Here is a 12,414-nt window from a genome sequence, read left to right as displayed (position 1 = left end):
GTGGAACTTCCAAGCTTGATCTAGAATGCTGTAGTGCGAGTTTGAATTTTAATTTAAAGTATGTTATAGCTAACTGAATTAGGAAGCTATAAAAAAAATTTGAGAAAAAATAATGAAGATTTGATGTAAATATGCTTCAAAAACCACAAGTAGGTCAAAACAGACAGATTCAACAACAGATTTGAGTATCAATGAGAAATAAGTAGATTTGAGCTAGAAAACGAACTCAAATGGAGATTTTATTGAAATATTCATAAACATCACTTAAAAACACTTACAAAACAGTAAAATTGCAATGAAATTCAAAGGCAAATTATGGAAAAAAAGTGTTTGGCAACTAAGAAAATGTAAAGTGCAGAAAAGAAAATCAAGGAAAGTAAAGAAACAAAAATTTAAATCCTAAACTAACTCTCTTTCTATGGCCAGCCCTCTCTCCCTATTTATAGGTAGAGGGGAGGGGCTTAGGGTCTAAAAAAAATCCAGAAAATTCTCTATTTGGCTGGTGCTTTAAGAGCCTTCTTTTGCTGGTGCTATGGCATTGGTTGCACGGCTATTAGTCTAGTTGCTTCTTAAACAGCATTGCAAATTGATTTCACGTGTAATATGCTGCTCCAAAAAGTCAATTTAATAGCCAATCAAAGCTTCTAAAAATGCCACATCATCTCCTTTCTTTGATGCATTCAAACCCAGCTTGTACTGCCATTTGCTTGATCACATGCTTCATTCATTTTTTTTTCTTGCAAACAATTCCAAATACATGATGAATTTATTTATCCTACATTTTACTAAAAAAAACTATGAAAATAATACTAAAAAAATTAGGCTAGAAAAGTAAAGAAAACTCCTTAAGTGTCAATTTTGCCTATTGACACTAGTTCAGGCCATTGGCATAAATTGCACCAAAAATCTCCAAATTCGTATAAAAAAATCCAAAATTCCTCAATTCCAATATTTGTACCTACATATGAGATAAATATGTATTTAGGAGTAATTTTACCAAAAATCCTAAGCAACAGGCCAAAATGTATGGAAAATTGCAGTAAAAATGAGCATGAAAATACTACAATTTAAGTGCAATCAATAATCTCCACCATACACTTGACCATTATCATGTTGGCTTGGAAATTTGTGAAAAAGATTAGGCTTAGGATCATACTTAGCTTTAATGATGTTTATTTGATTTTTTTAAAAAGTCTAATTTTTTGGATAAATCTTTAAAGGCCAACTCTTTTTTGGCTTAGTCTTCCTTACTAGGCCATGGTCATAGGTAATCATTGAAATAATAAGGTTGAGCATGGTCCACACGATGCTTAGCTATCTCATAAAAAGTGGAGTCCCACATGAAAAATAAAATAAAACCTAAAGAAAAATATAATAGCTATGTCTAAACTATCTATATTGAACCTATGTAAACTAAGCAACTATCCTAAACTATGTAAACTAATGGGTGAACCAACCTATAAAAGAGCATGATGAAGCATGGTGTTAGCCTAAGACTCATTAGACTTAATCCCTTGCAACGATGCCAAAAACTTGATTGGACAATTCTGCAAGTGCACAGCTGTTCAAGTAATAACAAAGGCTAAAAAGCCTAGATGTTGATCGCATGAAGATTACCTAAAGAGGTTCTTAGCCTAATTACCTATTATCCCCACACCCCTTCTAAAGTTGGTTTAATTAAACAATGAAAAACAGGACATCAAACTAAATAAAAAGAATTAAAATCAAATAAAACATTAAACACAAGTATAGTAAGGTACATAAAAATAGTAAAATGTAAGCATGCAACATGTAAACTAAGTAAAACAAAAGAATGAGCAAAAATAGTAGCTAAAATGGCATGCAATGAACTAAACATGAATTAGAATGTAATTCTAATCTAAAAATTTTAAATGGCAATTGTAAGAAGCAAGTAAAATAGTAGCTAGGTGAACATAACCAAAATAACTAACTAACAACTAACTTTAACTACCTTAACTAATTTTTAACTTTCAACTAAGAAAATTCTAAGGGAATAAACTAAACAAGATGTAAATTGTAAAATACAGTAGCCTAACAAAGTAAAAACATAAATGAAATAAAAAGTAAGGAACCAAAAATGTAAAGTTCAAATGAGCTAGTAAAAAATGAAAATAATTTGCAAATTTGAAAAGGCCAAAACTCAACAACAAAATTAGATCTAAGCTTCAACAAATTTGATGAACTTAAACAAGAAATTGTAAAATAGTAACTAAAAGATCAAAATAAGATTAGAGTACAATTTAAGAAGTAAAAACTACAAAAACTAGAGAGAACACTTGAAATAAAAAACAAGAATTTAAATCTGAAAAAACAAAATTTATAGCAAGAAAATTAGACCTAAAATTCTATAAATTAAATGAACTTAAATTGAGCTAAAGTAATCTATATTTACAAGTTTACTACCTAAAAAAAAAGAAATAACAAAAAGTCAGGCTCAATAAAAGTAGATAAAAAATCTTATGAAAAATAATAAAAGAGAGCGATTAACAAGAAAATTATCCAAACAACATGTAAATACATGAATTTAAATGCAATCAAATGAAAATTAACAAGTAAACACATGAATTAAAGTTGCCAAGTGTAGGAGCTGCAAACCAAATGCTAAGATGGAAAGAAGATCCTTGCTATGCTATCACTCATTCAAAGTTCAACTCTACCATTGATGTTTAGCAAAAACTGTGGAGATTTATAGAACTATGCAAATTGAATTTGAAGCTAATTTTTTTTTTAAAAAATTTGAAGATCTATGAGTCAGGAATCTAAGAAAAAATTTTGGCTCAAAACAAGCTAGATTGTTCAAGAATCAATCAAAACACTGCAGAGAGGTCAAAATCATAAATTGCAAACTAGATTTGAATAACTTTTGAAAACAATTGAAATTGACCCTTAAAACTTGAAGACCTGAAACTTTTTTTGAAGAAATCATAAAGTGCACTGAAAATTAAAGCAAGAAAGTAAATTTTGCATGGAAAGTAAAAAAAAAAATGGTTGCCAAATAGCTTTATTTGGAAAGCAAGAAAATAAAACTGTAGAGGAAAATAAATGTAGAAAACTTAAAACTAATACCTAAAAATCTATCTAATTCTCCTCTATTTGGGTTGCTCCTCCCCTCTATTTATAGGCAAATGGGAGGTGGTTCAAGCTCTAAAATTTCAATAAAAATATCTAAGTAATTGCCAACTTCTAAGTCCTTCTTCCTCTCTTACTTCATAGCTTATGCTTGCTTGTTTGGCTCCTTAAGCTCTCGTTGTTTTCAAGCCCTCTTCTCATGATCCATTACACTTAAAAAAGTCAATATTATGACTAATGAGAGTCCTTCAAACAACCAAGTCAACAACTCCTAGTGGTCTTTCTTAAATCTTGATAACTTTATTTTATAGAGTTATTTCTAGTACTTTTATGGTTGATTTTTGCTTAGTTCTTAGCAAAATAAAGTTCTTTTTACTCCTAAGTTTGTGAATTTTTAGTTTTATATGTTTTCTTGAAGAAACAAATTATTCTTGCTAGTGTTTGAAGATTCTTGATTTTTTTGGATGATTCTTAATCATATTATGGATAGTTGAGATATTCTTGGTAGTTCTTGATTTTTTTAAAAATCTTGAAATTCAAGAATGGAAAAAGATTCAAGATTGGCTTTGGCAAGTGTTGTGGAGTTGAAGTTGATGAATCTTGAAAAAAAAAGATGAAAATTTATACAAGAACTTAAGTTTGAATTTTGGTAAAGAATAGGGGCAAAATTGTACTTTCACATAATTATAAGTCCATGATAGCTTGTGTAGGTGCAAATGCATTGGATTAGTATGGGATGACATGGCATTTAAAGAGTTTTCTTATTGGTTAAAGAAGATGATGTGTCATGACAAGGTGGCAATTCTATATTTTTTTCCTATTTGGAGTTGGATTCCTTTTCTTAGTGGTGAAATATTCCTAATTCTACTTGGATTAGGATTTTGCATAGGTTATAAATACAACTTGCATGGGCATTTAGGAAGCTTTTTGGATGAAGTTAATTTCTAATTTTTCTTCAAGAATTCAAGTTAAGGCTTGGGAAAGAAGATGAAGATTAAGATGGAAGGATTTGAAACAACTTTATGAAAGCTAAATTTAGAAAGGTCAAAAATGTACTTTCTTGATTTAGCAAGATTCTATTTTGGTAAGTTGATATATGGTATGGAAGATTTGCCACATGATAACTTACGGTACGATGAAGATCTAAAAGCTTTCTTTTAAGAGTCTTTATCAAAGAAGCATTATTAGATTAAAGAAACTAAGTCCAATCGAACACATGTTCTTAGAGTTCTTATTTAGATGAATTCTTTAAGGTTTGTTTTGCCTATAAATACATCATATTCTTGTTAGGAAAATGGTGTAAAAGGGTTGGGATAGACCAACCTTAGCAACTTTAGTTTTCTTGTTCTTGAATCTATTTTAAGCTTTTATTAGTCTTTAATTTTTTTTGGTTTTGTTTTAAATTTAGTTTATGCACACTTCTTTCAAGTTTTTAATTCAATTAAGTTTTGTTTTACATTCTTTTTCAATTTGGTTTCCATTAGTTTTCATGCAGTTGGTTTAAATCTTGAATTTTCCCATTCAATTTTAGTTCTTGTTCATTCAAGTTGCGGTTTTGCTGGATTATGGTTAATTGATTTGGTTTTACATTTTAGTTTGTAATTAATCTTTTAAATTTAGAATTAAATCTTGTTAAAGCTTTTGGTTTGTTTTTTTATGTTTAGATTTGAGTTCAGTTGTTGCTTCATTGCATGGTTTGTATGTTTAGGGTTTAATTAGGTTTAATTTGGATAAGTTCTTGCATAACAGTTTCAGTTTACCTATTTTATATTCCAAAATAGTTTTGTTAGTTTATTTAGGATTGATTTATGCCTGTTGAAATGTTCTTTAATCTTTATTTACATTCAGTTTAGGATTATTTGATTAGCATGTTTTGCATGAGTTTAGGCTTTATTGCATTTGGTTTGTACATATCAGTTTAATTTTTATTCTATTTTGATTTATTTAGATTTAATTGCATGTTCTTAGATTAATTTAAGTTAATAACAGTTTAATCACATGTTTTAATAATTGATTAAGGTTAGATAAGTTAAGTTAAATTTGTTTCAATCCTTTGCTATTTAATTTAATTGGTATCAATTTGGTTTAGTTTTAAGTTGGTTTGTTTAATTTTTATAATTTTGTATGTTGTTGACTTTATTTAGCTTAGATTGTATTATGTTCTCATTTAATTGGTTTATATTGGGTTCAGTTCTTGTTAATTTGATTTGTTTTGCATGTTTAATTGGTTAATTAGTTGCTACATAGATCTATAAGTTATATTTACTTGCTATTTGCAATAGCTTTAGTTTGATTTCATATTAGTTTTTATATATATTGCATATTTTAAGTTTAATTCGTATAAGTTATATTTTGTTTTACATATTTTATTGAATTTTCCAAGTATAAGAAAGAGGGATACAATTTTAGTATGTGTTACTCTCATATATACAATCTTCATAAGAACGATACTTTACTTATCATTATATTACTTGTACGATTTTGTGCATTTGCAGATCACCTATCGAATCTCCAAGAATGGTGCCAACATTGCATTTGCTCACATAAAGCTTGCTATACAGCACACTTGCTCTTTTGTTCCTTCATTTTTGCTACCTAATACAACATTTTATTCTTTCATTTTGCTGGCCAAATTCAAATTATTAAGTGGACAAATTATGCAATATAATCTTTAGAAAATTTTTGGAAAATTATCAATTCAAAAATAGTTTCCAACTTCCTAATGCAAGTATTACACTTCAAACATGTATAAAGGTACTTGAAAAGCGATAATGAGTTATTGAGCTAAGAAAGACAATTCCAAATGAGAATGATGAGAATTGAGACTTGAAATAAGGTTCCATGAAGTTCATTTGAGGTTAAAAAATCATAAAAGAAAGGGTTTAAAAAAACTCCCTTAAATGGCAAGATAGAATAGTCACAGTAGTTATGGCTTTTTTTACAACTTTTACCATCATAAATCCTCCAAATGAGTCTAAATACTCCAAAATTTCTCATTTTCCATATTTTCTCTTACACATTAGACAATTATGCATTTAGGAGTATTTTTGCCAAAATTCTCAAGGATCAAGCTAAAAATCAAGAGATATTACAATAAAAACATATGCTAAATAACTAAAATTTTAGTGGTATCACTCCTATCTCAGCTACACCTTATTTTTCTGGAATCTTCTCTAAACCATGAATTCAAGGGAGCTTGGTAGCTTGCAAATTCTAGTTAGCTAATGTGAAAAGCGTCATTTACTCTTAGTGATCCTTATGTTGTCCTTTTGACTAATGAGAAGGTAGTTTAATTCCATGTCAACTCTGAATTTTCCAAAACAAAATTGCTTCTAGAAGTCAACAATTATAGCTACACAAATTTAGTAAAATTCTTCCCTTTATGTTCAGCTACATGTGATCTTCATCGTGATGTTCAAGTGATGCCAATCTCCACCCTCCATTTTTATTACTTAATCAAGGTTAAAATATAAATAAGCTTATAGTTAGCTCATATCATCTTCTAAGTTAACTTCTTAAAAGTCCACATTATCAAAGGTTCTCCATTCATGATATTGGTCACAAGCATAGGTAAGCACTCTTGCACCAAATTGATCCACATGATTCAGTTTTGGGGTTCTTGGAATTATGGCATCTTCATTCCTCCCTTGTTAACCTTGATTTGCCTTTTTAATTTAGTAACCTACATAAAAGACAAAGCAACCAAGTTTTGGGGAATTTGCTAAAGAATAAGGTAAAGTTAAGTCTGTAATGGTGAAATTCATACAATAAAGCATAGGATAATTCTATAAAATATAGAATTATCATATCGTTTTGCAACCTTGAAACAAAAGGTTTGTATTTGATCATAGACATAAACATGCAATCCAATTCCTTTGGAACCATCCCAAATAGATTGCATATTTATCATGGCATAGTTGTCACTTTGCTTGTTAAACTCATTTAACATGTTGTTGTGATCCATTTTATCATGTTATAGTTATTAGCTCGATTTCAAAGTCTATGCATCTTATATGCATCCATTACTAGTCTATACATCTTGTATACATTATCTTATGTGACTTAGTCATACTATTTGCATTTGGTTTCTATATTCACGAATGATATCTTAATTCTTTTGATAAATTCAACTTATTTGAATTCTTTAATCAAAAGTTGGAAATCAAACTCTAATGTCTCATATTCTTTTATTTAGTAGACTTATCATGTATGACTAATGCATCTTGATGCATCCTACTAAATCTTTGAATCTTTGTGCATTAATGCATCTTATGCATTTAGATTTCAAATATGGATACCTTACCTTTAAAGTGTTATCAAGTCTCCCACTTTTTTCCATATACAAGTGGATTGTTCACATTGTTATAGACTTTCAAAATTTATTTTGAATGTTAAAAAATGTGATCTTAAGACTTGCTATCACACATGCAATGTGGTCATTTCATTATCACCATTTGAAATCCTTTTGTTCAAAGTGTTATTCGGGTTTTTACCATTGGAATCTCTTGTTTGAAGAATTTATGGTAATTGTATATCCATAGTTTAAAGCTCTTATTCTTTATCAAAGGGTTTAACTAACTATGTATTTCATAATCTCATTATGAAATCTTAGTTTATGTTTGTGTAATTGCATGGTCACTTATTTTGAATAAGATCTCGCATTTGATTCATAATCAAAATAAGTATCTATAAACTAGATTCTTATTCAATTGTCTTTGCAAACAAATCCATAAATTCATTATCATAGTTTTTTACATTAAAACTGATAATGATTACTGATTAGCCAAGATAATGTTTATTTGATTTGTGATTTAGAGGATAAAATTTAAGCTAAACATCCAATGCTAACAAAAGCATTTATACCAAATATAAACCCAAAGCATATGTTTCAAACATATCAAAACCAATCGACTAAATAATATCCAAAAAAATGTCCAAATGGCATGCAAGTCAAAATAAACATCCAATTTTTAAACCAAATCAAATTGATGTTTAAAAAGTAAATCTAGATAATGGCAACAAAGTCCTACTCTTATTGTACAAATTTGCTTGGTCCATCATTTCACTACTCTTTTGCATTGGTCCCTTAAATTTCATACATATGTGAGATCCAATCAAAGAATAAGGTATCATATACCAAAATTTAGCACAATGGTGATATCATAATCATACTGGAAGTAGAAACTTGTTTAAGCTTTTTTCCTTTTACGGTCTCGAGATACTCTTTACAATTATGCCTCTAATGGCCTAGTTTCCCACAAAGATGGCATGTTCCTTTCTCATCCTTTTTCACCACACCATTTGGCTTAAGTGTTTTAGGATAAGATCCCTTATCCTTCATTTCTTTAAAGGTTTTTCTTTTTTTTTTTATTCTTGCCCTTTGTAGAAGTAAGAAGATTGATTGATGTCTTTTCCTTGCTAATGGTCTTCTTGACCTAGGTAAGCATATTCAACAATCCTAACAAGGTTGTTTCAATGTGATTCATGTTGAAGCTCAACGTGAACTATGAATAACTATCAAGAAAGGAAAAAGGTACTAAGTCAATACTTAGATCATGATCCATTGTCCAACCAATTTGCTTTAGCCAAATGATATTCCTTATCATTTTAAGCACATGAAGCCTTACATGACTACCTTCAAACATCTTTTATTGGAACAATTCCTTAGAGATGTCAAACCTTTCAGTGTGATTGTCAAACAATTTGTGAAGGTTTTAGAGTATATATTGAGCATTCATGGTTTCATGTTGCTTTTAAAGCTCGAGAGACATCATCACCAACTTTACACATGTGGCTTATGTGACATCGTCCATATGAACTGTATCAGTCTCTCTTCCTTTATCAATGGCATCGATATCAAGTGCCTTAAGAATTGGATCATCAAGGACATGCCTTTTTTTCTTATGCAAACATAAGTTTAATATTGCAAAACTAATCAAAAAAATTTAGGCCAGTGAGCTTATTAGCATCAAGTATGCTATGTAGTGATAAATTGTTAGTCATGATGATTGATATCCTATATAAACTAAAACATATACCAAGATATGTTGCAAAAGTATAATCATTAAGAAAAGGTTTTAAACCTTAAATGATTATTCTCATTATTTTAACCAAATAATAGCCCTCACCTTTCATTATTTTCATTCTTCAATCATTATTCTCATTATTTTAAATAAAATTTTAAATGATTTAACATTTAAATCTCTTAGTGAGTTAGAGCCCTTTTCATCCGATCATAATCTTGAGTGACTCAACAAGCTATGGTGAAAGTACTTAGATAGGTAACAGAGCTTACCAATTGTATCTCTATAAAACTCCTAGATCAGTTAGCTGAGAACTCTTTGTCTAAATGCATCATATGCATTTCACTTAACTATTACCTCAATATCATGTGGTCAAGTTTTACACATCTAGATAACATGACACTAGTTGAGCAAGACCAACCTTCATAACTCAAAGATATTCATGTGAAATTTTGGCCTAGACTGACTTAACAAGCCTTCAAGTAAAAGAATTCAATTTATCTTGTTATGTTGGTGAAATGCAACTTTATCATGTAAAGAAAGTACCAATATTTGAATGAGGGATTTTGACTTTAAGTCATACTTTTAAGTCTCATTCCATATCATGACATGTACAGCACTTATCAAAATCATGCATAAACAAAACTTAAAAAAAAAAATTTTGAATCTTTCTTTTTCATCTCTCTTTTTTAACCCAAACAAATGATATTACTTAAATCCCAAAAAATCGAAGGCATTCTTTATCAATAAGATTGTATACACATAATTGATATTACTTCTTATATATAAAGTCCTTGAAATAAATATGCTTTGCAAAGGAATTACAATGAGATTATAATTATGGGATCATCATTGTATTAAAGCATTATTCCTAAATTGTTCTTAGTGATGTTTTGTCAAGAAAAGACATTGATAAAAACTATTTAAACTAGCACATAGGTATGTTGTAGCTTATGAAACAAGCAACCGATCTCATAGGTTGAAGTTTGGGTAAGCTTGAATTAACATATGGGTGCTTGTTACAATAACAAGTTCACTAAACATGACCCAAGATGGGAATGCTATATGGTAGTTCACTTAATGTCTATAGCTACATTTTCATTTAATGATTGTATAAGTGATCCTTTGACTTGAGATTACTTATGATCTTATATGATGAATGTTATACTTTGACTTTACTTATGGTTCTAATTGATTGGTATAACATGAAGCATATAGATGCATGAAGTAATCAAGATAAAATTCATCAACTTGTGTGATCAAAAGAGTATCTCAACTAGTCTTGATTAAATTAACTTGAGAAATCTTTGGCCAAAGTGAAATAAGAGTTTTGAATTGTTCCAAAGCTCATTTGTGAGGTAATGTCAAGGACAAGACTTAACGTGGTTGAACAAGATTGAGTAGATAGTAAACCATACTCAATGTTCAAACTGAGACACTATATGATGTCAAGATATTAATTATACACTAAAACCATTCATAAATAGGTTGTTAAGCCATATTGACCTTTCTTTAGCAATTGGGGGTCATGACAATGTAGCTAGCATTGATCATGATCTACAAACAAATGATTGCCTAATTGGAGAATTAGTGATGAAGTCAAAAAATTTGTTTCATCCATAGCCTAATAGTAAGGCTCACAATGCTTATTTTTCTTGTCAATATGCTAAAGAACCTAATGGGTAACACATAATAGGACAATTGTGAAGGATGACAATTGGGACAAATTAAGTTGACAAATTAAGTTTGACTTAATTTGGTTTTGGTATGACCAAAAGATAGAGAAAATAAAATAAAAAAGAGACTTTTCTTGTTTAGTGCATTCAGGCAAGCATGAAATATTTGTGGAAATATACATGACTTACATTAACTTAATGGCTGAATATCCTTATGTAAAAATAACATTAAGTTGCCACCCCTCTTGTAAGATACAAGGCATATTTGATGCAAAATAAGCTAAGAGCAACTCTAAGTAAAAGCTTAAAAGAAAAATAGGAGTTCTTATAAACACTCACTAGTTAGAGTGTGGTTTGTGAAAAGGTTTTTTCACAAGAGTTTGTATGGATTACCATTAAAGGATACATTTTTGGGCAGCTTTGTGGCTTAGGAAACAATGTGGAAGATCACTAACTTGAAGCAAAGCAACTTTAGCACACAAGGTACATATTGTAGCTAAAACCCATGTAGATTATATGTGTTGTGTGTTTGTATGATCTTGTTGATCAATCTTAGTCTTAGAGAATTAAAAATTCTAAAATTTCACTACTTTAACTCTGTATATTGATACATAATTCCCTTCAAATGGTGTCAGAGACAAGTTAAGATAGATTATACAACATGGAACCTTGTTTGTTTATTTTTTATATCAAAACTATTTTGATTACAATCTTTCTATTGTGATGAGAATGCTAAAAAAATAGAGTTTTTACAATTTTTTTATTCGATTCTTTTAGAATATCAAAATAATTTCTGATGATGATTAGGACTAAAATTCATGATTTATGGACATAGTTTACTAACCAAGATTAAATTTGCTTCATGATCAATAAACTATTCTAGGTAACTTATTGTATGCATGAAGAAAATTTTGGTTCTCTCTCTAGCAATATTTGCTTAATCTTAAATTTAAATCATGATTCTACACTGATAAAGCATCTTTCATGGAAAATTTTAGAAACTTTGGATCAGCTTACTTGGCCAAATTGGAGTCAGTTTGAAATTTGTCCACTACTTTATGCAAAACTAGCAATGTTGAAGAAGAAAAATTAATTCTCTTTCTAGGGTTATCAATTTGCTACTAAATTTCAACACAAGATAGTAAACATCTTGAGGGTCATTATATTAAATTTTCAAAAATTTTAGGGTTGATTTGGTCATTCAAATGTTGAGAAAACTATTTCTGGTAGCTATATGTGCCTAAATTGTTTAGATGCATAAAAACCCCAATTTGATTATAAACTATGTTATCTTGATGCAATTGGTATTATTAAATGCTAAGAGCCTTTTAAAACTTATTCACTAAAGTTTTAATCAAAACAAACTTGATAATCAAGATTAGGAATCAAAAGAAACATGTTCATCAAGATTTCAAGATTTACTTTCTTGATCATCAAGAAAAGTGGATTATTTTACTTAAAACCTAAGCAATTGTTACTTGTGGTTTGAGATTCATAACCAAAGGCAAATAAGATATTGTCAAGGAGTTGTGAACTCTATATTGAATGCTCAAAGGGTGTACCATTAGATGCCTAACCTGTAGGCCATAAATTCCTCAAGTAAGAAGTCCTAGCCATAAACAAAC

Source organism: Durio zibethinus, chromosome 13 (assembly GCF_047325235.1).
Source record: "Durio zibethinus cultivar Kanyao isolate XHJ-2024 chromosome 13, ASM4732523v1, whole genome shotgun sequence".
Classification (NCBI taxonomy): domain Eukaryota; kingdom Viridiplantae; phylum Streptophyta; class Magnoliopsida; order Malvales; family Malvaceae; genus Durio; species Durio zibethinus.
This window is presented reverse-complemented; position numbering follows the sequence as displayed.